This window comes from Bos taurus, chromosome Y, assembly GCF_002263795.3.
Source record: "Bos taurus isolate L1 Dominette 01449 registration number 42190680 breed Hereford chromosome Y, ARS-UCD2.0, whole genome shotgun sequence".
Taxonomy (NCBI): domain Eukaryota; kingdom Metazoa; phylum Chordata; class Mammalia; order Artiodactyla; family Bovidae; genus Bos; species Bos taurus.
Window position 1 is genome coordinate 6,616,697 of NC_082638.1, and position 22,141 is coordinate 6,638,837.

The 22,141-nt window shown below is 48.1% G+C and overlaps 1 protein-coding gene across 7 annotated transcripts in view; it reads left to right on the plus strand.

The window, feature by feature from the left end:
• The window catches only part of TBL1X (transducin beta like 1 X-linked), a 245,297-nt gene that overhangs the window by 79,525 nt on the left and 143,631 nt on the right, over positions 1-22,141 (plus strand). For all 7 annotated transcript variants that reach the window (XM_024987975.2, XM_059883982.1, XM_024987972.2 and 4 more), the window contains one exon: positions 15,678-15,751. The gene's annotated coding sequence lies outside the window, so the exon portion shown is untranslated. The remainder of the gene's footprint in view (positions 1-15,677; positions 15,752-22,141) is intronic.

Below are 22,141 nucleotides of genomic sequence, written 5' to 3' on the forward strand. Positions count from 1 at the left end.
ATCCTTGTATCTTTTTCATCTTTTGCATACTGTGAATGAAGCATCTATCTAATCATATTTGTTTCTTCGAAGAGACATCTAGGAAACTGAGAATCTTCCAGTTGATGTAAAGTTGTGTCTGATGGCCAACTTAAGCTACTCTGCTGACCTTTTAACTTTATCTTATTTTTCGTCACACTATCTTCTGCTGGGCCTGATTTTTCCCCACTTAGGGCCTCCCTGGCGGCTCAGTGGGTAAAGAAATCTGCCTGCCATGCAGGCTTTGATCCCTGGGTTGGGAAGATCCCCGGTAGGAGGAAATGACACCTCACTCCAGTATTCTTGACTGGAGAATCCCCATGGACAGAGGAGCCTGGTGGGCTACAGTCCGTGGGGTCACAAAGAGTCAGACTTGACTAAGCACACACTCAGTGAATTATTTTACTTTTGCTACTTGTGTGTGTGTGTGTTTGGGACCTACCTCAAATCTTTTTCTCCTTCTCTTTTCCCAGGTGGGAAATTCTTAGGTATTTTCATGACTGAGAGAGCACGGTGGCTTCTTGGAAGTTCTGTTGGCTTACCATGGCTTTTGAATTCTGATGCGCTGGCAGCATCTTATTTTAATCTGGAAGTTTCCTGATGAAGTCCGTCAGGGCAAAGTGTGTGTCTGAATTTAGTATGATGAGGGCAGTGTCAAAAGCAGCTGGTGAGCAGACCCTGGTTAAACTTCTAGGGCCTTGTAAGCCTGAAAATTAAAGTTCTTTAAAAGCAGTCTATGAAAGGAGGATTTATAACAATTAACAAAGGTCCTGAATCGTTTAAATTTACTGGGCTGGGGCAGAGAGGCAGGAAGAAACCCATTAAGAAATGAATTCTTGGGCTTAAAGGTACACTGAATGAAGCGGAAATTCTTTTTCTGTCTCCATCAGTGTGGCTGGGCAGTAGCCTCTAAACTCCACTGAATACTGGGCTTCAGAGCCTTGAATATGCATCATCCCTTGAGTTGAAAAGCAGGAAATGAAACTGAGGTTATGGAAGTAGAAGAGTTCACACTGATCTCGCTGTAAGCAAGTGTAAAGGAGTTGGTGCAGGAAGCATAGCTGTTTCTCCACTTAGGAGGAGGAAAGATTTGGAATGATTTTCTGGATTACTTCAGAGCCTCAGTGTCTCCCTGTCGATAAGAGCCTCTGATTTAATAAGTTTGCTGGGCCAGGAGCTGTGCTGTGTATTTTTACTTCCTGGGTCTCTGTTTTTCCCCACCGCCGCGTAACGGGCTTTGTCCCATTTTTACAGGGAGAGGGAACTATGAGGTTCAGAGATGTCTTGTCTGGGGTCAGAAGTATCCTTGGTGAGCAGGCTGTGAGCTGATTCCAGAATGAATGGATGGCATTGATGAAACTAATTTTATCCAATGACTTGTGTGGCGTTCCGGGCTTCCTGGGTGGGCACTCTTAGTAAACAACATAAGAAACGCGGGTTCCGTCCCTGGGTTGGGAAGATCCCCTGGAGGAAAGCGTGGCAAGCCACTCCGGTATCCTTGCCTGGAGACTCGCACGGACAGAGAAGACTGGCGGGCTGCAGTCCATGAGCTTGCACAGAGTCGGACACAACATGCCACGGGGTCCCTAGGCATGGTCATGCATGCAGTGAGTCCCCCCAGTTCGTTTCCCCAAGGTCAGTTAGATTTCTGTCACTTAGTCATCTGTCCCGCTTTGGACAGGGCTCCCGTGGTGGGCTCACTGGTAAAGAAAGAATCAATGCCTGCCGGTGCTGGAGATGTGGGTTCAATCCCCGAGTCAGGAAGATGGCGACCCGCTCCAGTGTTCTTGCCTGGAAAATCGCATGGATGGAGGAGCCTGGCGGGCTGCAGTCCGTGGGGTCACCAAAGGGTCAGGCACAACTGAGACTCAGTAGCAACAACCCTTTCCGTAGAGATGAGGGGCTGGAGGCGTGAGGAATCCTGGCCCAGGGGTGCGTACGACCGGCAAGGGGTGGATTGTCCCAGAGCTTCTGGCCTGAGCATGCACACTCCTGGTCACCAGGTCAAATGCATCCCGGATAGAATAACGGGGGATGTCCACGTCTCATGCCAGCTGTCTCGTCTTCTCACTTTCATTATGAGACCTCAGGAGTGTGCCTGGAGGAACTGCCTCTGGTGGCAAAAGTGTGGCTTCAGCGGGGAGCTTGCAGACAGGGTGAGACGTGGCAGGAGGCTTGAAGACGCTCCTGGGTGGGACTCATGGGTTCTCTCAAGGGTGTGAGGCGGGGGGATGCGAAACCAGCAAGGGGAGCTTCTGGGGAAGGAGGTGGGCTTGGGTTGTGGCCGGGCCAGACAGAGTCTGGGCTGTGTGCGTGAGCCAGGTGTGGACAGATGGCAGGTGTGTGTGTGTTCCGTGAACTGTCAGTGCTTGCTGGTGGTGAGAAACCCTCGGTTTCAGCCCCAGTTGTGGCAACCTAGAATGTCTCCAGCCTATGTAGCATATTAAAAGGCAGAGACGTCACTTTGCCGACAAAGGTCTGCATGGTCAAGCTATGGTTTTTCCAGTAGTGATGTGAGAGTTGGACCATGAAGAAAGTTGAGTGCCAAAAAATTGATGCTTTTGAACTGTGGTGTTGGAGAAGACTCTTGCTGCACGGAGATCCAACCAGTCCATCCTAAAGGAGATCAGTCCTGGGTGTTCATTGGAAGGACTGATGCTGAAGCTGAAACTCCGATACTTTGGCCACCTCATGCGAAGAGTTGACTCATTTGAAAAGACTGTGATGCTGGGAGGGATTGGGGGCAGGAGGAAAAGGGGACGACAGAGGATGAAATGGCTGGATGGCATCACCGACTCAATAGACATGGATTTGGGTGGACTCCGGGAGTTGGTGGTGGACAGGGAGGCCCGGCGTGCTGCGATTCATGGGGTGGCAAAAAGTCGGATACGACTGAGCGACTGAACTGATACATATATCCCTTCCCTCTGAAACCTGCTTCCACTCTCCCATCCTAAGTCTCCAGGTCATCACAGAGTCCTTGGTGGACTCCCCTGTGTTATACAGCAGCTCCTCATAAGCGATCCATTCTACACACAGTAGCACAGATATATATATATGCTACTTTCTCCATCCATTACTTGGGATAACTTTCTGATGTCCTAAATACTGAGGCGACATTTGCAGAAGAACTTACATCTGTGAATCGGAAGGTGTGAGTGCTTGCCTGCGTTTTCAGATTCTGTTCTTGAATGAGCTGATCGTTGCCATTGGTGTCCTGGATTCTGAGGTGTTTATGTAAGCACAGAGTCGAATTGAATCATCTTCCCAAAGGGATGATCTTAGAGGTGTGTCGTTAAACGAAATTGAGGACCATACTGTTGAGCTTTCCAGGTGAGGCGGGGAGGGAGTAGGAAGTGTTTGCAGATGACAGAAACGTCAATGCCGATGCCATATGCTGCTCAGAAACCTGTATAATGATTTCAGCCAGTAGGTAACATGTCTTGTGCTTGACAATTACATTTAAGAAGACTGCTTAGACATGAAACCTGAAGCAAGAAGCAATGTGGTAACAAATTCAGTCAAGGCTTAAAAATGGTCCACATCAGAAATAAAAAAGAAAGTTCACTTAATGGCTCATTGCAAAATGTGGAGAGGGTGCTTTGGGAGATGAGGAGAAGATTAACTAGGATTGTTCTGTACCCTGTGGAGCACTCACAGTGTCATCTGTAAACCAGAAACCGATGTCTCACCTGAAGGTTATTTTTACCGTTTGGTGTGGTCTCTGTGTAGAGATCGTAGTGGCTGTTGATGGACAGTTTGCTGAACACGAAAAAGGTCGTGTTATCCTGATGCTTTAATATATCCTCTTTAAGTGCTGTGATTCACTTTCTCTTGTTAAATAAAATTTCATGCCACAAAATAAAATTGCCTGCCAACATATTCTGTGTCACTGGTAGATAGCTTATTAAAGTTTGTCATGGGCCTGTTTTTTTTTATTTTTTTTTCCTGTTGATAGTAGCTCTGGATGGTTACAGAATTAGAAGACCAGTTGGGTCATGTTCTGTTACCTGTCTCGTACCATGTTTTCAGGTGACAAGTCCCGTCGTAGTCTCTCCGTGTGAAATTTATGTGGCCTATCGTGGTGTGAGTTGGGAAAGCACTTTTCATTTGTCACGGGTGACGTGTGTATGGTTCAGCCTGCTGTCGTGGTGCTGCTCGTTCAGTCTCCAAGTCATGTCCAATTCTTTGCGACCCCATGGACTGCAGCACGCCAGGCTTCCCTGTCCTTCACTCTCTCCTGGACTTTGCTTAACCTCATGTCCATCGAATCAGTCATGCTATCCAACCATCTCATCCTCTTCTCCTCCTGCCTTCAATCTTACCCAGCATCAGGGTCTTTTCCAATGACTCAGCTCTTCGCATCAAGTGGCCAAAGTATTGGAGCTTCGGCTTTAGCATCAGTCCTTTCAGTTAGGTAAATGATGCATGTGTCTCTATATCAATATATATGTGCTCATACACATCAGTAGAGGCTCGCAGGCATTGATTTTGCCAGTTCTACAAGCATGAAATACTTGTTATTAGTGTCATAATGCACTGAGGAAGAAATCATGTTTATATAAATGTCTTGGTTAGTGTCCGTATTTGAATAACTCATACTTTTAACACTGAGCTTGTAAAAAAATCTACAAGCATAATAAAATGTCACTTTGCAGGACGGAGTGCATATTAAATGACTTACCAGAAGAGTAGATGAAGAAAATATGTTTCCCTGTTGATCCTTAAATTTAAAATGAGCCATGTTTCCTGAATTCTTATTTCCCTATACCTGAAGTGCCAGTGCTAGCTACTTCCCTTGTAGCTCAGTCAGTAAAGAGTCTGCCTGCAATGCAGGAGACTTGGGTTCAATCCCTGGGTCTGGAAGATTCCCCTGGAGAAGGAAATGACAACCCACCCCAGTATTCTTCCCTGGAGAATCCCATGGACAGAGGAGCTTGGCGGGTACAGTCCATGGGGTCGCAAAGAGTCGGACACGACTGAGTGACTTGGACTTCACTTCGCTGGAATGCTAGTATGGTTGGGTTTCTTCAGAGTTGAAATAAGAGGAGTGACTTTTTTTGCATGGCGATCCTACTCTTTGTTGTAAATGCACAGCTGTGGCGTGTGCCGGCTGTGTTCTGTTCTGAACTTTCATAAAAAGGTTCCCAGTGGTTCTGATCAAACAAGACGCTGGGCAGCTTCGTGGCGGGCTGTCCGGTTTGATTTTCCTCTGTTTTCTGATCATAGATGGATGCCAGTTTGTGACGATTGTTGAATGAGTGAATGAACGAATGCATAGAGAAGGCCTTTGCCAGCTGCTCTAGTTTCTGTCCCCTGGAGCACCCATCTCGAAGCAGCAGTGTTTTTTTGCTAGAACACGTGTAGAGAACCGTGTTCTCTTGCCAAGTGTGTTGAGATCAGGGCTCCATGACAGCCATCAGGGTGGCGTTTGAAGAAGTTGCCATCTGCAGCTTACCTGTTATCTCTCCCTTGTGTTTTATTATTTTTAACGTTTCGCTTCTACTTTATGCTGTGATGCTGTGAGTACGATACAGATTTCTCTTTTCTGAGAAATACGGAGGCGACCTGGGCTTTCCTCGTGGCTCAGATGGTAAAGAATCTGCCTGCAATGTGGGAAACCTGGGTTCGATCCCTGGTCTGGGAAGATCTCCTGGAGAAAGGAAAGGCTACCCACTGCAGTCTTCTTGCCTGGAGAATCCCATGGACAGAGGAGCCTGGCAGGGCTACAGTCCATGGGGTCGCAAAGAGTTGGACACGACTGAGCGACTTCATTTCCTGTCTCCCCCTCAGGAGAGAGAGGACCCTTGGCTGCCCTATTTATACATCAGGTATAATAAAACATCATCTTAGGAGCAGACGGTTGCTTCTGCTTGTCTGACGTCATGCTGAAAGGTCCTCCAACTCTTCTGAGGAAGGAGACCCCTACGGAATTACATCCTGGGACCTCATGCTGGAAATCGTAACCGAGGGGATTTAGAAATTGCTCGCACTTTTTTCTTCTGTGTTTATTTTCATCTTACGGTCGATGCTAAAGGCACTGACCTTCCTTGGTTGCCTTCTTTTCCTCTTGGTCGTCATCTTTAGGTTTGTGCCGTCACACATGGTAGCCCCCGGCCATGTGTGACTCTTTAAACTTAAATTAGTGAAAAGCAAATTCCATTTAAAGTCAACGCCTCAGTTGTACTGTCCACTTCTCAACTGCTCAGTAGTCACACGTGGCTAAATGAATCCCCGTACTTGTCTGCATGCTCTGCTGTGTCTGACTCTTTGCGAGCCCGTGGACTGTAGCCCGCCAGGCTCCTCTGCCCATGGAATTTTCCAAGCAAGAATACGGGAGTGGGTTGGCATTTCCTACGTCAGAGGATCTTCCCGAACCAGGCACTGAACCTAGGTCTCTTTCGTCTCCTGCACTGACGGGCAGGTCCTTTTCTACGAACGCCACCTGGGAAGCCCTTACCTCCCAGTGAAAGTCACTCAGCCGTGTCTGGCTCTTTGTGACCCGATGGACTATACAGTCCATGGAATTCTCCAGGCCAGAACATTGGAGTGGGATTCCCTTCTGCAGGGGGTCTTCCCAACCCAGGGATCGAACCCAGGTCCTCCCGCATTGCAGACGGATTCTTTACCAGCTGAGCCACCAGGGAAGCCGAAGAATACTGGAGTGGGTAGCCTATCCCTTCTCCAGGGGAACCTCCCAACCCAGGAATCGAACCAGGGTCTTCTGCATTGCAGGTGCATTCTTTACCAGCTGAACTAGCGGGGAAGCCCTTCACTTTTCAGATAGGATGTAAATGAATACCATACTGGGCAACAGAGATACGGTGCAGGAAGTTTTGTCAGACACATGAGAGATCGTTATTCAGATTTTGCCTGATAAGTATTCCAGGGAAACAGAGGGAAGCGGGGCAGAGGGAAGGAGGGGAATCTCCAATCTGAAGAAGACAGAAATTTCAAACCAAATAGAAGAGAGAATAGAAATTAAGCGTATCAAAAATTACTACTTGAAATCTCATCAGCATTTCATTGTGGAAAATCAAGGATAAAGGCAGCGTCTAAGCACTTTTTTTTTTTTGGATGGAAAAGAGTCATAGGAAGGGCCTGGAATCAGAATGACATCATATTTCTTAACTCGGAAAACAGACTGAGCTTAGAATTCTATGAAAATTTATTTTCACTCAGACTTTTGCGTTCATTCCCTCACGGGTTGTTAATTCAGAGTAGCATAAAGAGATTTGTCCATACTCAAGATTATCAGTAGGCTTTAAGGTTCCATACTTCACTTCTCTCAGGAAGCTGCTGGAGAATATGTTCGATTGAAAGGAGACAGTAAACCAAGAAAGGGGGGAGACTTGGCGTCCCTGAAACAGAAAGAGGCGGAAAGAATTGTTACGATGCTGGTGGTGTGATCTTGTGGCATCTGGTCTCAGCAGGTCTCACTCTGACAAGTATAGACTGGAGCAGAGTCCAGAAATTTCAGGAGGAAGGTCTGGTGTGTGTATATATTTGGGGGGTCAGGAGAGCAATGGTTGCGGTGAACTTAGAACTGCCAGGTTGTCTGAGTGAAAAATTGAAAGACGGTGGAGGGTTGTTGGGGGAATTATCAAAGAAAAACAGAGGCAGCCAAATCATCCCAGGAAAATTAACGAGTTAGACCGAAGAAAGGCATCATAACCCTACCGCTTGCTTGCCTGAAAGTGCCTGTTCCATTGTCAAAATAGCCAGTGTAGAGTTTATATGTAACCAAAACATGTTACACTGTTGGAAAAATGTGGAAGGGTAAGCCAGGATGGGTGGTGGGAAGTTCAGTTCAGTTCAGTTCAGTTGCTTAGTCATGTCCAACTCTTTGTGACCCCATGGACTGCAGCACACCAGGCCTCCCTGTCCATCACCCACTCCAGGAGTTTACTCAAACTCATGTCCATTGAGTCGGTGATGCCATCCAACCGTCTCATCCTCTGTCGTCCCCTTCTCCTCCCGCCTTCAATCTTTTCCCAGCATCAGGATCTTTTCCAATGAGTCAGCTCTTCACATCAGGTGGCCAAAGGATTGGAGTTTCAGCTTCAACATCAGTCCTTCCAATGAATATTCAGGACTGATTTCCTTTAGGATGGACTGGTTGGATCTCCGTGCAGTCCAAGGGACTCTCAAGAGTCTTCTCCAACACCACAGTTCAAAGGCATCAATTCTTCTGTGCTCAGCTTTCTGTATAGTCCAACTCTCACAGCCATGCATGACTGCTGGAAAAACCATAGTCTTGGCTAGACGGACCTTTGTTGGCAAAGTAGTGTCTCTGCTTTTTAATACGCTGTCTAGGTTGGTCGTAACTTTTCTTCCAAGGGGTAAGCGGAATTTACAAAAACAAAATCTTTATCCATATGTGAGAAGACCAAGTAAGTGATCTCTAAAGTTGATAGGGTATCTTGTACAGCAGTTTATTTAGAATCATGTGAGTCCATGCCAGGGAATATTGCCAACTGTAGAAACAATTCTGTGATTCAAGTGTGGTTGCTTTGGAGAGCAGAATTGGGGAAAGATGCTGCTGAAAAGGTTGCAGCTGAGATGAGAAGTCTTGCTTCACCTGCAGTGTGCGTATTCTGTTACTTTGAAAAGAATAAACATGATACACAGTGTATACCTTCTGCAGAATTATAGCAATGTTAGTATGGGGACTTCCTCAGTGGCCCAGTGGCTAAGACTGCTCCTTCCCAGTCCAGGGAGCCCCGGGTTAAATCTGCCTTCAGGAACTAGATCCCACATGCCTGCATGCCACGACTAAGACCTGGCACCACTAAATAAATAATTTTTTTTTTTAATTTTTAGTATGGTTCAAATGAGGATTTCTCAGCCGTGGCGATATTGACGTTTGAGACAGATATTACTAGCTGTTTATGAAGGGAGATGTTCTACGTGCTGTAGGAGCTTTAGCAGCCTCTCTGGCCTCACTCGATGCCAGTAACATCCTTCCCGGAGTCCTGAGGACTGAAAATGTTTCCAGACATGGACGTGTCCAGTGACGGTGGCTGGGGGAGGGGAGGGCAGGGGACACAATTAGCCCCATTGGAGAAAGCACAGATTTAAAGGATTAACCATCTGGTAGGTTCTTGTGACTCGATGGACGTGAGTTTGAGCGAGCCCCGGGACTTGGTGATAGATAGGGAAGCCTGGTGTGCTGTGGTCCACGGGGTCACCAAGAGTCAGATACGACCGAGCGACTGAACTAAGCTGATGTTTCTAGTGAGGTGGCTGAACCTAGAGCGTGTTATTCAGAGGAAAGTCAGTCAGAAAGAGAAAACCGAATGTCGTGTATTAAGGCGTGTGTATGGCTTCCCTGGTGGCTCAGATGGTAAAGAAAGCGTCTGCCTGCAATGCGGGAGACCCAGGTTTGATCCCTGGCTCGGGAAGATCCCCTGGGGAAGGAGATGGCAACCCACTCCAGTACTCTTGCCTGGAAAATCCCATGGATGGAGGAGCCTGGTAGAATCTAGGAAAGTAGTACCGATGAACCTATTTCCAAGGCAGGAATAGAGACAGACTTGTGGACACAGCGGGTGAAGGAGAAGGTGGGGTGACCTGAGACAGTGGCACCGATAGATACACAATACCACCATGTGTCACCCGGGTAGCTCAGCTGGTAAGGAACCTGCCTGCAACGTGGGAGAGTCCTGTTCGATTCCTGGATCAGGAAGATCCCCTGGAGAAGGGAAAGGCTACCCACTCCAGTATTCTGGCCTGGAGAAGTCCACTGGACTCTACAAGTCCATGGGGTCACAAAGAGTCAGACACGTCTGAGCGACTTTCCCTTTTCACTTTCACGGGTAAAATAACTAGCCTCCTGGGAAGCTGCCTGTATAGCGCAGGAAGCCCAGCTGTCTGTTCTGTGATGGGTTGGGGTGGGGTAGGGGGATGAGAAGGAGGTTCAAGAGGGAAGGGACATATGTATACTAGGGTTGAATCTTGTTGTTGTACAGCAGAAACTAACACAGTGTCGTAAACCAATTATCCTCCAATTAAAAGTAAATTTAAAAAAATCTAATATGGACTGAATCATCTGAATATATAAAAAGCACTGGGCGGTATTGAAAGTGCAGGAAACAACAGCTTCATCATACAGAACCTGAACTCTGCAAGTACGTACCAAATGAAGCAGTTAGAATTCTCTGGCGTTGAGACCCCCTCCCGCCGGAATGTATCTGAGCTGCTGGGGCTCGGCCAGGTTAATTCGGGCTCTCTTTAAAAAAAAAAAAAAAGGAAGAAGAGGACTCGGGAGGAAACTGCAGCTCCTGTGTCATGCTCCGTGGTTTCGGAAAACATATTTTACATTTTTCGCATTTTTTTTTTCATGATGGTACAACTAGAGTTTCTCCAGGGTGAACATGTTAATCATTATGGCAACTTCAGAAGAGGGGAAAAAAATTGCTTTGGATGTATTTCTGTGCTCAGGTGGCTTTGGAACACAGATGAATTCCTCTTCACACCCGTCTGCCACCCACCCCGCTCTCTCCACCAAGTCCTCCCAAAGCAATCCCTTTGCAAATTCTTGGTTCAGTTCCCTGCAAGGTGTTTTCCCTTAGAATTTACCAAGGAAGTCAACAGGAAAATGGTTCCTCCGATTTTCCTTTTTGATGTGGGTGAAACCTCATAAATAATTTAATACCCTCATTTCACAGCTGAGGAGTCTCTGGTCCGGAGAGAGTTTCTTATAATTAATTAGGAGCAAAGTGAGGCTTGTAAGTCTGTTTCTCTCTCTCTCTTTTTTTCTTTTTAAACTTTTTCATTTTTTTTTTTAACTGAATATATGTGCATAGTAGTTTGGTGGAAGGAAGACAGAATGGAGCGGTGGATGGTGCATGGGGCACCTTTTGTCAGCCTTTTGATAGAGTTATCCCTTGGACTGCAAGGAGATCCAGCCAGTCCATCCGAAAGGAGGTCAGTCCTGGGTGTTCATTGGAAGGACTGATGTTGAACCTGAAACTCCAATATTTTGGCCACCTGATGCGAAGAGCTGGCTCATTGGAAAAGACTCTGATGTAGGAAAGGGTTGAGGGCAGGAGGAGACGGGAACGACAGAGGATGAGATGATTGGATGGCATCACCGACTCAATGGACATGAGTTTGGGTGGACTCCGGGAGTTGGTGATGGACAGGGAGGACTGGCGTGCTGCAGTCCATGGGGTCGCAAAGAGTCGGACACGATTGAGCGACTGAACTGAAACTGATAAAGAGTTAAAGGGTTCTGAGCACTGTCTGCCAAGAGGGTGGGCCCTTTCTTGTAAGCTTAGACAACACGTGGTTGAAGGGGGGGGTAAAAAAAAAGAGCAAGACTGGAGGTTCATGAGGTGCCCTTTAATCCCAATTCCTGGTGGTTCAGATGTGTTCCTTCGAGAGGTAGGGGGATTTGGGATGGTTTGAGAGCAAGTCAGAAAACAGCTTGGCTCTGGTCCTCTGCTGAAGCTCCAATACTTCGGCCACCCAATGCGAAGAACTGACTCATTGGAAAAGCCCCTGATGCTGGGAAAATGGAAGGCGGGAGGAGAACGGACAACAGAGGATGAGATGGTTGGATGGCCTCACCAGCTCAGTGGACAGGAGTGTGAGCAAGCTCAGGGACTTGGTGATGGACAGGGAAGCCTGGCGTGTTGCAGTCCATGGGGTCACAAAGAGTCGGACACGACTGAGCAGCTGAACTGAACTGGTGCCCTGCTCTGCCGGCTCTGGTCGTGGGGTGGCCCTGGAGCCAGCATGCTCCACCACTAGCAGCTGTTCTTATGCTGGGTGGCCCCAAGACTGAGGTTGGTCTATGCTGATTGGGCGGTGGGGGAGAGGGGGTCTCTTTCCTGTGGTCTGTGGGGCCCCCTTTCTCCCCCGCCAACCAGCCCTCCTGTACTCTGCTGTCGGCATTCTCTTTTCCGAGCACCCGCCCTCTGACATTTTGGGAGACTTCCATGCCCTCTGCTTGCGCCCACCCGTTGACCTCTAGTACCACTCACGTGGCGGCTGCTTGGCCGCTTTACCTTCCTCTTCACCTGACTCCTTGCGGCAAGGGATGCTGCCGCCTCCGTGAAGTCTTCCTTGGTTTCTTCCGTGCAGGGAGCAGATGCAGAGAAGACGGTGTGTGTTTGTCCTTGTCGTCCTATCAGCCACGGGCCCCCACCTCCAGTCCTCTGCCTCAGCGGCAGTTACTTGCTAAGTCTTCCCCCGGTAATCTGAGTGTCGGCTGTCACTAGAAGCCAGGAACACCGAACTGTCTGTGGTTTTCATCCCGCATTGCTACCCTCTTGTTTCTCTGTCTCACTGGCCAGATCCTCCTCCTCTGGGTTCGGTGGTGGCCTTTACATTTGTAGAAATACCGTTGAATCTATTCTTTGTCAGATTCTTTCTCATGATAGGTTATGAGAAAGATACTGTAATTCCCCGTGCTGTGCAATTTAGTTCACAAATTCATGCTGCTACTGCTAAGTCGCTTCAGTCGTGTCCGACTCTGTGCGACCCCAGAGATGGCAGCCCACCAGGCTCCCCCGTCCCTGGGATTCTCCAGGCAAGAACACTGGAGTGGGTTGCCATTTCCTTCTCCAATGCAGGAAAGTGAAAAGTGAAAGTGAAGTCGCTCAGTCGTGTCTGACTCTTAGCGACCCCATGGACTGCAGCCCACCAGGCTCCTCCATCCATGGGATTTTCCAGGCAAGAGTACTGGAGTGGGGTGCCACTATCTTCTCCGTTATATATATTCATAGTAGTGTGTATATCTTAATTCCGAATTCCTCATTTATCCCAACCCTTCTTCCCCCTTTAGTAAGCATCCGTTTGTTTTCTGTATCTGTGAGTCTGTTTCTGTTCTGTAAAGAAGTTCATTTGTATCATTTATTTGTCCTTTTTAAAAAATTGTTCTTTATTAATTTTCTGTGCTGCACAGCTTGTGAGATCTTAGTTTCCCCCCTGACCAGGGATTAATCTGGGGCCCTGGGCAGTGAGAGGTCAGAGTCCTAACCACTAACCACTAGACTGCCAGGGTGTTACATTTTTTTTTTTTAGACTCCACGTAAAAGGGATGTCATATGATATCACTTAACTTCAGTCGTGTCTGACTCTCTGCGACCCCATGGACTGTAGCCCACCAGGCTCCTCTGTCCATGGGATTCTCCAGGCAGAAATACTGGCGTGGGTGGCCGTGCCCTCCTCCAAGGGGATCTTCCCGACCCAGGGACGAAACCTAGGTCTCTTGGCGTCTCCTGCAGGCAGATTATTTACCAGTGGCGCCACTTGGGAAGCCTTAGTGTGATAATCTTCAGATAATCTCAGCGGGGTGACCATGCTGTCCAGGGGATACTGGGCAACGAGGGTCAGTTTGGTTGTCACACCCTGGATGGATGGCAGGATTCCTATGGCGTCAACTGGAGAGGGCCTGAAATAGTGTTCAGAGTCCTCTCACGTGGAGCACAGCCCCCCATCCCCACCCCAGAGAATGCTTGCGTACCTGCTGAGTTGCTTCGGTTGTCTCCAAGTCTTTGCGACCCCATGGACTGTATGTAGCCCATTGGGCTCCTCTGTCCATGGGATTTCTCCAGGCAAGAATACTGGAATGGGTTGCCATGCCCTCCCCCAGGGCATGTTCCCGACCCAGGGATCGAACCTGCATCTCTTAACGTCCAGTGCATTGGCAGGTGGCTTTACCACGAGTGACCACGAGAAGCCCACCACGTAGGGTGATCTGGTCCCAATGCCAGTACTGCTGAGGTGGAGAAATCCCACCCCAGGTGCGTCCCAGCCAGGCCCACAGCTCCAGGGGTCACAGTTGAAGTGAAGTGAAGCGAAGTTAATCACTCACGTATGACTCTTTGCGATCCCGGGGACCGTAGCCCACCAGGCTCCTCTATCCATGGGGTTTTCCTGGCATACTGGAGTGGGTTGCCATTTATTTCTCCCGAGATCTTCCCGACCCAGGGATTGAACCCGGGTCTCCCACCTTGTAGGCAGATGCTTTACCGTCTGAGCCACCAGGGAAGTCCATTGGTTACACAGACCTAACTCTGGGTCTGTGACCTCTGCCACCCGCTCAGACGTGTGCCATCACCTAGTTAAGAATCCGCTCAGAGAGTGGGAGAGCCAACAGGGGTTTCAGGAAAAGTTCACACCTTCAAAACCTTTTGCTCTCTCCTCTACTCTGACTTCCCAAACATCCCACCTTTTGCTCGAGCTCTGAACCTGGACGGCATCCTTTCTGCTTCTGCCCCCGACCCCAGCACATACGCGCTGACCTGTGCATGCCCCGCGTCTCATCTCCAGGACATCGCGGACTCCGTGCGTCTTCTCTCCACCTCCGTGTTCCCCTCCGGCCCTTTGCGAGCTCCCCCGTGTTCCTCTGCAGGGCGAGAGCTTCTCTAAGCCTTTTGTCCTGAGAATGATGGGAGCCCTGAAGGGTTTTAAGTGGGGGGATGGTCAGATTTTCTTCTGTCCTTCAGCCTGGTGCCGGGTGAAGAGAGACCGAGGAGGAGGAGTCAGGCTCCTTTCTGAGGCTGCAGAGTCCTCCGTGCCCAGGATCCACTGTCGCTCGCTTCTGCAACACGGTCACCCGGCCCCTCCTCCCGTGTCCCCGTCACCCAGGTTGCTATCGCCACTGGACATTTGCGCTCGTGGGCTGCCTTCCTGCACGTTCGAGGGCTCCCTCCTCACGGTGCCCCGTCTCGGCCCACGGTGTGAGCTCAGCTCCGTGTCCAGTGGTCACTTCTCCCCCACTACCAGTTCTCTTACATGGTCTTGGGCGTTTTCTTACTAGTTTGTTGCCAATGTTCCGTTCTCGCTGAGATCCCCCCCTTCTCACCGTCCGGATACTTAAGTGTCACACGACCGCAGACATCGTGTTCCCTGATGCCAACAGCAGCATCGCCGAGCGGCGTCTGCTCTTTCCACATGTCTGGACGCGGAGTTCTCAGTGAGAATGTGCCAGGTTGCATCGAATCGAGCGAAAAATAACCTGTGTTTTTCATTTAGTGTGTTTTAGGGTGCTTAGAGAACAGTGAGAGCTGGCTAGATGCTCTAGCTGGCTAGATGACCGCTCTTTGAATCTCTTACTTCTGGAGCACTGTGGACTGTGCAGAGATAAGTGAGATGTGTCTCGTGTTTTGGGGTGATTGGAATATCTAGTGAGGTGATCATAACTAGTTTGAGATTGAGAGTTTTGAACAGATTGCCTGTGAACAGGCTCACTGTATGCACAGAGACGAAACACTAGGTTTCACCAACGATGGTTGTCCACCATCTGACACTGTTAATGTTTCCGCTTCCTAAGACCCCCCTGCTTCAGAAAGCTGCGTAAGTCTTTGAATGGTCGAGAATGTAGTTGAGATGTTTTTGTTGACTTTTTTTGTTTTTGAACGGCCACAAGGGAGATCTGGCAATTTTTATTGAATTCACCAGGATCTATTTTCCAGATTGTATTGTAATATTTACTGCATTAAAAAAAAAGATGTTAAAAAATACTAGGTGTGATAAAGTGCAATTTGTTGTTATTTAGTCACTAAGTCGTGTCCAACTCTTTTGAGACCCCAGGGGTTGTAACCCACCAGGCTCCTCTGTCCATGGGGTTTCCCAAGCAAGAATACTGGGAGTGGGTTTCGTTGACTTCTTTTTTTGCCTGATGTTGGATGTGTTTTTGTTGACAGGTAACCGAAGATAGAAAACAGGCCTAAAAATAAATCCCAGAAGAAAGACGAGATTTGCCTACATTTGTCTCTGAGTAAGTAAAATTGTAAAATGGATTTCTTTCTTATTCTATAATGAAGTATCCTGTCAACTGGTCCATGTTTTTTAAAAAATTTACTATTACTTATTGGCTGTATGTACCAGAAACAGTAATTTCTCAAGATGTTCTGTAGTAGTTGATTTGGTAACCAAAACATGCTGTGTATCTGTCTGTGTTGGCACTTCGTGATAAACTCCTGTTTTGCGGAGCGTTTGGAAAGTCAGAAATTTTAGGAAGGAGAGATGGAGATGGTTATTGTGTGCTTTTGCAAGACGCATCATTTCTTTCATGGTCTCTCATTCCCGAGAACATTGCAGGTACTTATTTTCCCTCGGATGGCTGATTTATGAGAAACAGAGGTGTGTGCGTGTGCGTGTGCGTGTGTGTGTGTGTGTGGTTTTTTTTTTTTTTGATGCTTGTCTTGTATGTGTTTGGAAACGACAGACATCCACTGCCTAGTTTGTGGTCCAGACAGAACTTTCCATAAACACCTTGTTGGACAGCATCGTGAGGCCATGTGGCCTGTGCTGGGGGCACCTGGGGAGGCGTTTTCCTTCCGTCCGAGCCCCACGTGGACTGTCGTGAGAGCATGGAGAACCCAGGCAGGGTTCCTAGAACGGGGACCTCTGGAGTCTGGAGCCATCATCTTGGCTGCTGTATTTCACCCAGCTTGCAGCAAGGCCCGGGTCTCACCCAGATCAAGAATTTCCTTTTCAAGACCCCCCTTTTATGAAAGTCTTCTGTTTCTGGGGTGACTGTTCTCTGAATCTCTTACTTCTGGAGCATTGTGGAGTGTGTGGAGATTAAGTGAGTTATGTCTCGTGTTTTTGGGGAAGGCGTTACAGGTCTTAGAAAGCCGTGGCATGGATGGGTGTCCCATGGACGGTGCAGACGTCTCCTGCTGTGGGAATTCCCAGGAAGGATCTACTAACCTGCCTTGCAGCCGCTGAGGAAGCCTGGACCTTCGTCTTGAAGGGGAGACTTGGACGGGCTTTGGTGGCGTTTGGGATCTCAGTGCATAGTGAAGATATGCATTCTAGATGGGGGGCTCTATGGGCAAAGGCGAGAAATGAGCAATGAGATTTTTTTTTTCCTCTTTAAAGGGAAAAGTTGATAAGCCAGCCTGGTGCAATGCAGGGGAGTGATGGGGGTTATTGTTTAGTCGCTCAGTCGTATCCGACCCTTAGTAATCCCGTGGGCTGTAGCACGCCAGGCTTCCCTAAGGAAAAGGCAAGGGCCCTGACGTTAACCCTGCCTGCACAGCGCCCAAAGGAGTCTGATTCTGATTCTCTTAGCATCAGAGCTGCTATCTCCCTTTACCTAGACACGCCTGGGGTCACATACCCATCAGTAACAGATGGGCTTCGTGTAATTTGAAACGATATCATAGGTGACCTTTTGAACCAACCACCCCCAGCCCCCTGGGGTGAAGAAAGAACAGTAAAGCATGGCAAGATACTTACATAACAACTCGTCTGCCAGCCACGGCCATATGGTATTAACAACTTGATCACGTTGTTATTCACATAGCCGACAATTCGCCCATTCAGAGTGTACGCTTCCGTGGTTTTTAGAATATTCACAGAGTTCCGCACCCATCGCCACAACTGATTCTAAACCATTTCTTCACTCCCCAAAGAACCCCATGGAGCCATGAGAGCTCACTCCTTGTTCAGGCCTCCCCCAGTCCCCAGCCACCGCCTGTCGATGGTCAGCATCTCTGGATTTGTTCATTCTGGATGTTTCGTGTAAATGCAATCACGCAGAGTGTGTGCGCTTCGTGGACGGTTGGTTTTTCACTCGGTGGAACGTTTTCAAGGTTCAACGGTGCTGTTGCATTCGTTTTGATTACCAGACCCCATTCCATTGGGTGAATAGCCCACGTTTGGTGTATCTGTTCATGAGTGAGACACTGTTACTTTTGACGATTTCTATTTTGAAATAATATTAGGCTCACAAGACGTGGCAAAAACATGTGTGTGCGTGGTCTGGTGCTTCAGTTGTGTCCCACTGAACACATGGGATGCCATGAAATGTATAGCCTGCCAGGCTCCTCTGTCCATGGGATTCTCACTGGAGGGAATTGCCCACGGCCTCCTCCAGGGGATCTTCCCAACCCAGGGACTGAAACCACAGTCTCCTGTACTAGCGCCATCCGGGAAGCAAAAAAAAAATAGCAAATTGAGGTCTAGGTCGTCCCCCGCCTTCCCTGGTCTTTCGTGAAGATACTGTGTTATCAAAAGTAGGAAACTGACAGCTGCAGTTTTGCGCTGATGCAGCCCTGGTCTTCATTTTAGCAGTTTTGGGGTGTGTGCCTGCGTGCATGTGGACAGTGTGTGAGCTATAATCATACATGGAGCTTTAAGTAACCCCCACCGTAATCCAACACAGAAACCGTTCCATTGGCACAGGAAAACCCCCGCGTGCCCCCACTGCATGGTCAGCCTCTGTGGCTCCTGGCAGCCACTGACTTCTCCGGCTCTGTAATTTTGTCCTTTCAAAAATGATCTTTCTGCCATTAGGGTGGTATCATCTGCATGTCTGAGGTTGTTGATATTTCTCCCGGCAATCTTGATTCCAGCTTGTGGATATTTCTCCCTGCAATCTTTATTCCAGCTTGTGCTTCATCCAGCGCAGCATTTCGCGTGATGATGATGTTGTTCAGTTGCTTGGTCATGTCCAACTCTTTGAGACCCCATGGACTCCAGGCTTCCCTATCTTTCACCATCTCCCAGAGCTTGCTCAAACTCATGTCCATCAAGTTGGTGATGCCATCCAACCATCTCGTCTTCTGTCGATCCCTTCTCCTCTTGCTTCAATCTTTTCCAGCATCAGGGTCTTTTCTAAGGAGTCAGTTCTTCGCATCAGGTGGCCAGTGTTGGAGCTTCAGCTTCAGCATCAGTCTTTCCAATGGATATTCAGCACTGATTTCCTTTAGGATGAACTGATTTCCTTTAGGATGAACTCCTTGCAGTGCGGTCCAAGGGACTCTCAAGAACCTTCTCCAACACCACAGTTCGAAAGCATTAGTTCTTCAGCACTCAACTTGCTTTGTAGTTCAATTTTCACATCCATGTATGACTACTGGAAAAACCATAGCCTTGACTCGACGGACCTTTGTTGGCAAAGTAATGTCTCTGCTTTTTAATATGCTGTTTAGGTTGGTCACAACTTTGGCTGTACTCTGCATATAAGTTAAATAAGCAGGATGACAATAAACAGCCTTGATGTAATCCTTTCCCAGTTTTGAAACTGGTCCATTGGGGTGAGGTGTGGCCTACTATAAGGGGATGGGTAGCCTTTTCTCACCAACTCTTTTCTGTTCATAAAATCCTAAAAGGGCTCAGAGGACTGCATTTTGGAGACATTCCCGGTAGAATTGTTGATGGTTAGAACCAGACACGAGCAGGGGCAACTCAGCGTGTTCTGTGAATCTCATCTGGACGGTCCGCCGTGTTACAGACCAACCCGGTTGCAGGGCTTTTTCATACTAAGGTATGGTACAGGCAGTGGCACGGGTTGGAACATGGGTATTGTTTGGCAGGCTTGGGGTGCCATGGGCTAGACGTTGGGTGTTGCTTATTTGTCTTATCAGAAGCCATAAAGCATCCAGCTGCCCTGGCAACCATAACTAGCTGATTGGAAGACGTGAATTCCACATGGATAATGGTGTAGTGCAGTTTCATTTTCTGAGGTCTCCCGCTGATGAAAGTGCGTGATGAGATGCTGTTTGTCAGCGTGATTCAGCCCTTGCTTCCAGTCTTCGCTTGAGGTTTATTCAGTGTTCTTTTCGTCCAAACAACCTTTGCCTTGTTGAATCCCCAGAACACAGACGTAGAGCCCCACTGACATGCCCTCCCTCCAGGTTTTCAGGAAAAAACCCACTTCTCTTGAGAAACCACTTCTTTCCTCTCAAACCCACAAAAACTCATGCTGTTGACAGGGGCATGCCCTCAACTGATGGATCGGGAGTCTAGTGAGTCTCTTCTTCACGGAACTTGATGCAAATGGACATTGTGCTGTGCTAAGTCGCTTTAGTCGTGTCCAGCTCTGTGTGACCCCATGGACTGTAGCCCACCAGGCTCCTCTGTCCATGGGGATTCTCCAGGCAAGTATACTGGAGTGGGTCTATTGCCATTCCTTCCCTTCTCCAGGGGATCTTCCCAACCCAGGGATCGAACCCATGTTTCTTATGTCTCCTGCATTGGCAGGCTGGTTCCTTACTGCTTAGCACCACCTGGGAAGGTATAAATGGACACTGAGTTCCGATTAATTAAAATTCAAGAATAAGCTCTTGAAATTGGCTGTAGCTTCTGGTTGTAAAATGGCCTGAAGGTGATGGCAGGTTTCTTTTCATTTCTGACATCTGTTACTACTTCTGACGCTTAAACCAAATCAGAGAGTGTTATTTTTCTTAGTATTACCTTTTGGTTTTCTTCGTAAACATGGGCGGTTCCTGAAGATCTCTTTCTTGAGGACAGGGGTTCTCCCCTGGGGGCAGTCTTTTAACCCGCCCTCAGGACACTTGGCAAAGTCTAGAGACATGTTTGGTTGTCACATATGATTGATTTGATGGGAAGGAGTGATCCTGGCATCTGAGAATGCTGCCAAACACCCCACCATGGACAGGACAGCCTCTCCCACCTTCTCACATACCAAAGAATTATCTGACCCCAAATGGGCTTCCCTGATGGCTCAGTTGGTAAAGAATCCACCTGCAATGCAGGAGACCCCGGTTCGATTCCTGGATCAGGAAGTTCCCCTGGAGAAGGGAGAGGCTACCCATTCCAGTATTCTTGGGGTTCCCTGGTGGCTCAGCTGCTAAAGAATCTGCCTGCAGTGCTGGAGACCTGCATTCGGTCTCTAGGTTGCGAAGATCCCTTGGAGAAGGGAAAAGCTACCCACTCCAGTATTCTGGCCTGGAGAATCGCATGGACTGTACAATCCATGGGGTCGCAAAGAGTCGGACGTGACTGAATGGCTTTCACTTTCACTTTCAAATGTCGGTAGTATGAGCTTGGCTGGTTTAGGATTTGCCCCCAAACTTGGCATATATTGAATATTGCCCTTCATCATGTTTCACAGTAGGTTAGCGACTATTGGCATTGGCTCTGAAGCTCTGTGGTAAGGAGTAATACCCTTTGAGTCTTCCTATGATGACTCTGGGGCTTCCCAGGTGGCTCAGTGATAAAGAATCTGCCTGCCAAGCAGGAGACGTGGGATTGATCCCTAAGTCAGGAAGATCCCCTAGAGAAGGACATGGCAACACACTCCAGTATTCCTGCCTGGAGAATCCCCTGGACAGAGAGGAGCCTGGTGGGATATGGTCCATGGGGTCACAGAGTTGGACTCGACTGAGCACGCATGCACACACACTCTCATGAGGACTCCAATACTCAACATGACTATACTCTTACAAATGAATATACTTGGGTTTCTGTTCCTAAATATTGTTGTTCGTCACAGGAAGAACTACATTTTTGACAATGTGATCATATGGATAACTTCATAAGCCTCAGTTGGATTCTTTGTGATTTATAGTCTGTTAAAAAGGTTGCGTAATTTTCTTAATGGTCAGTAGTAATTCTAAATCTTATTACTTTGAATACTTGTGGGGAGTTCCCCGGTGGTCCAGGTGGTTAGGACTTGGTCTTTTCCCTTCCAGGGATGCAGGTTTGACCCCTGCTTGGGAAATAGATTCCACAATGTGTGCCATGAGGCCACCAGGGGGAAAAAAAATTGCGAAATCCTCCACATTTGTACTTTTATGAGACACCCCTGTGCACAATTAGCAAATTTTTAATGGAGTCCTAAGATGAAGTTACAGTCCAGAAAGCTCTGTCTGAAAGGTCATGCCTTCACTTAATGCCTATTTAAGTCAGATTTACAAAGCATTATGTTTTACAGTGATAAAATATGCATAACGTATGATGTAGCATGCTAACCATTTTTCCCCATTGGGTTACAGCTTTATTTCCTGTCTTAACCATTTTCAGATGCATAGTTCACTATCACTGGGCTTCCCTGTGGCTCAGATGGTAAAGAATTCGCCTGCAATGAGGGACATCCGGGTTTGATCCCTGGGTTGGGAACATCCCCTGGAGAAGGGAATGGCAAGCCACTCCAGTATTCTTGCCTGGAGAATCCCCACGGACAGAGGATCCAACGGAGTCACAAAGAGTCAGACATGACTGAACGACTTTCACTTTCACGGTCATTAAGCACATTCACCTTGTTATACAGCCATCACCACCATCCACGTATAGAACTTTTTCCATCTTCCCAGGCTAACATTACATACGCATTTCAACAACTCTCTATTCCCCTCCCCCAGCGCCTGGCACCCACGGTTCCGCTTTATATTAACATCTCTGCAGTTGAGAC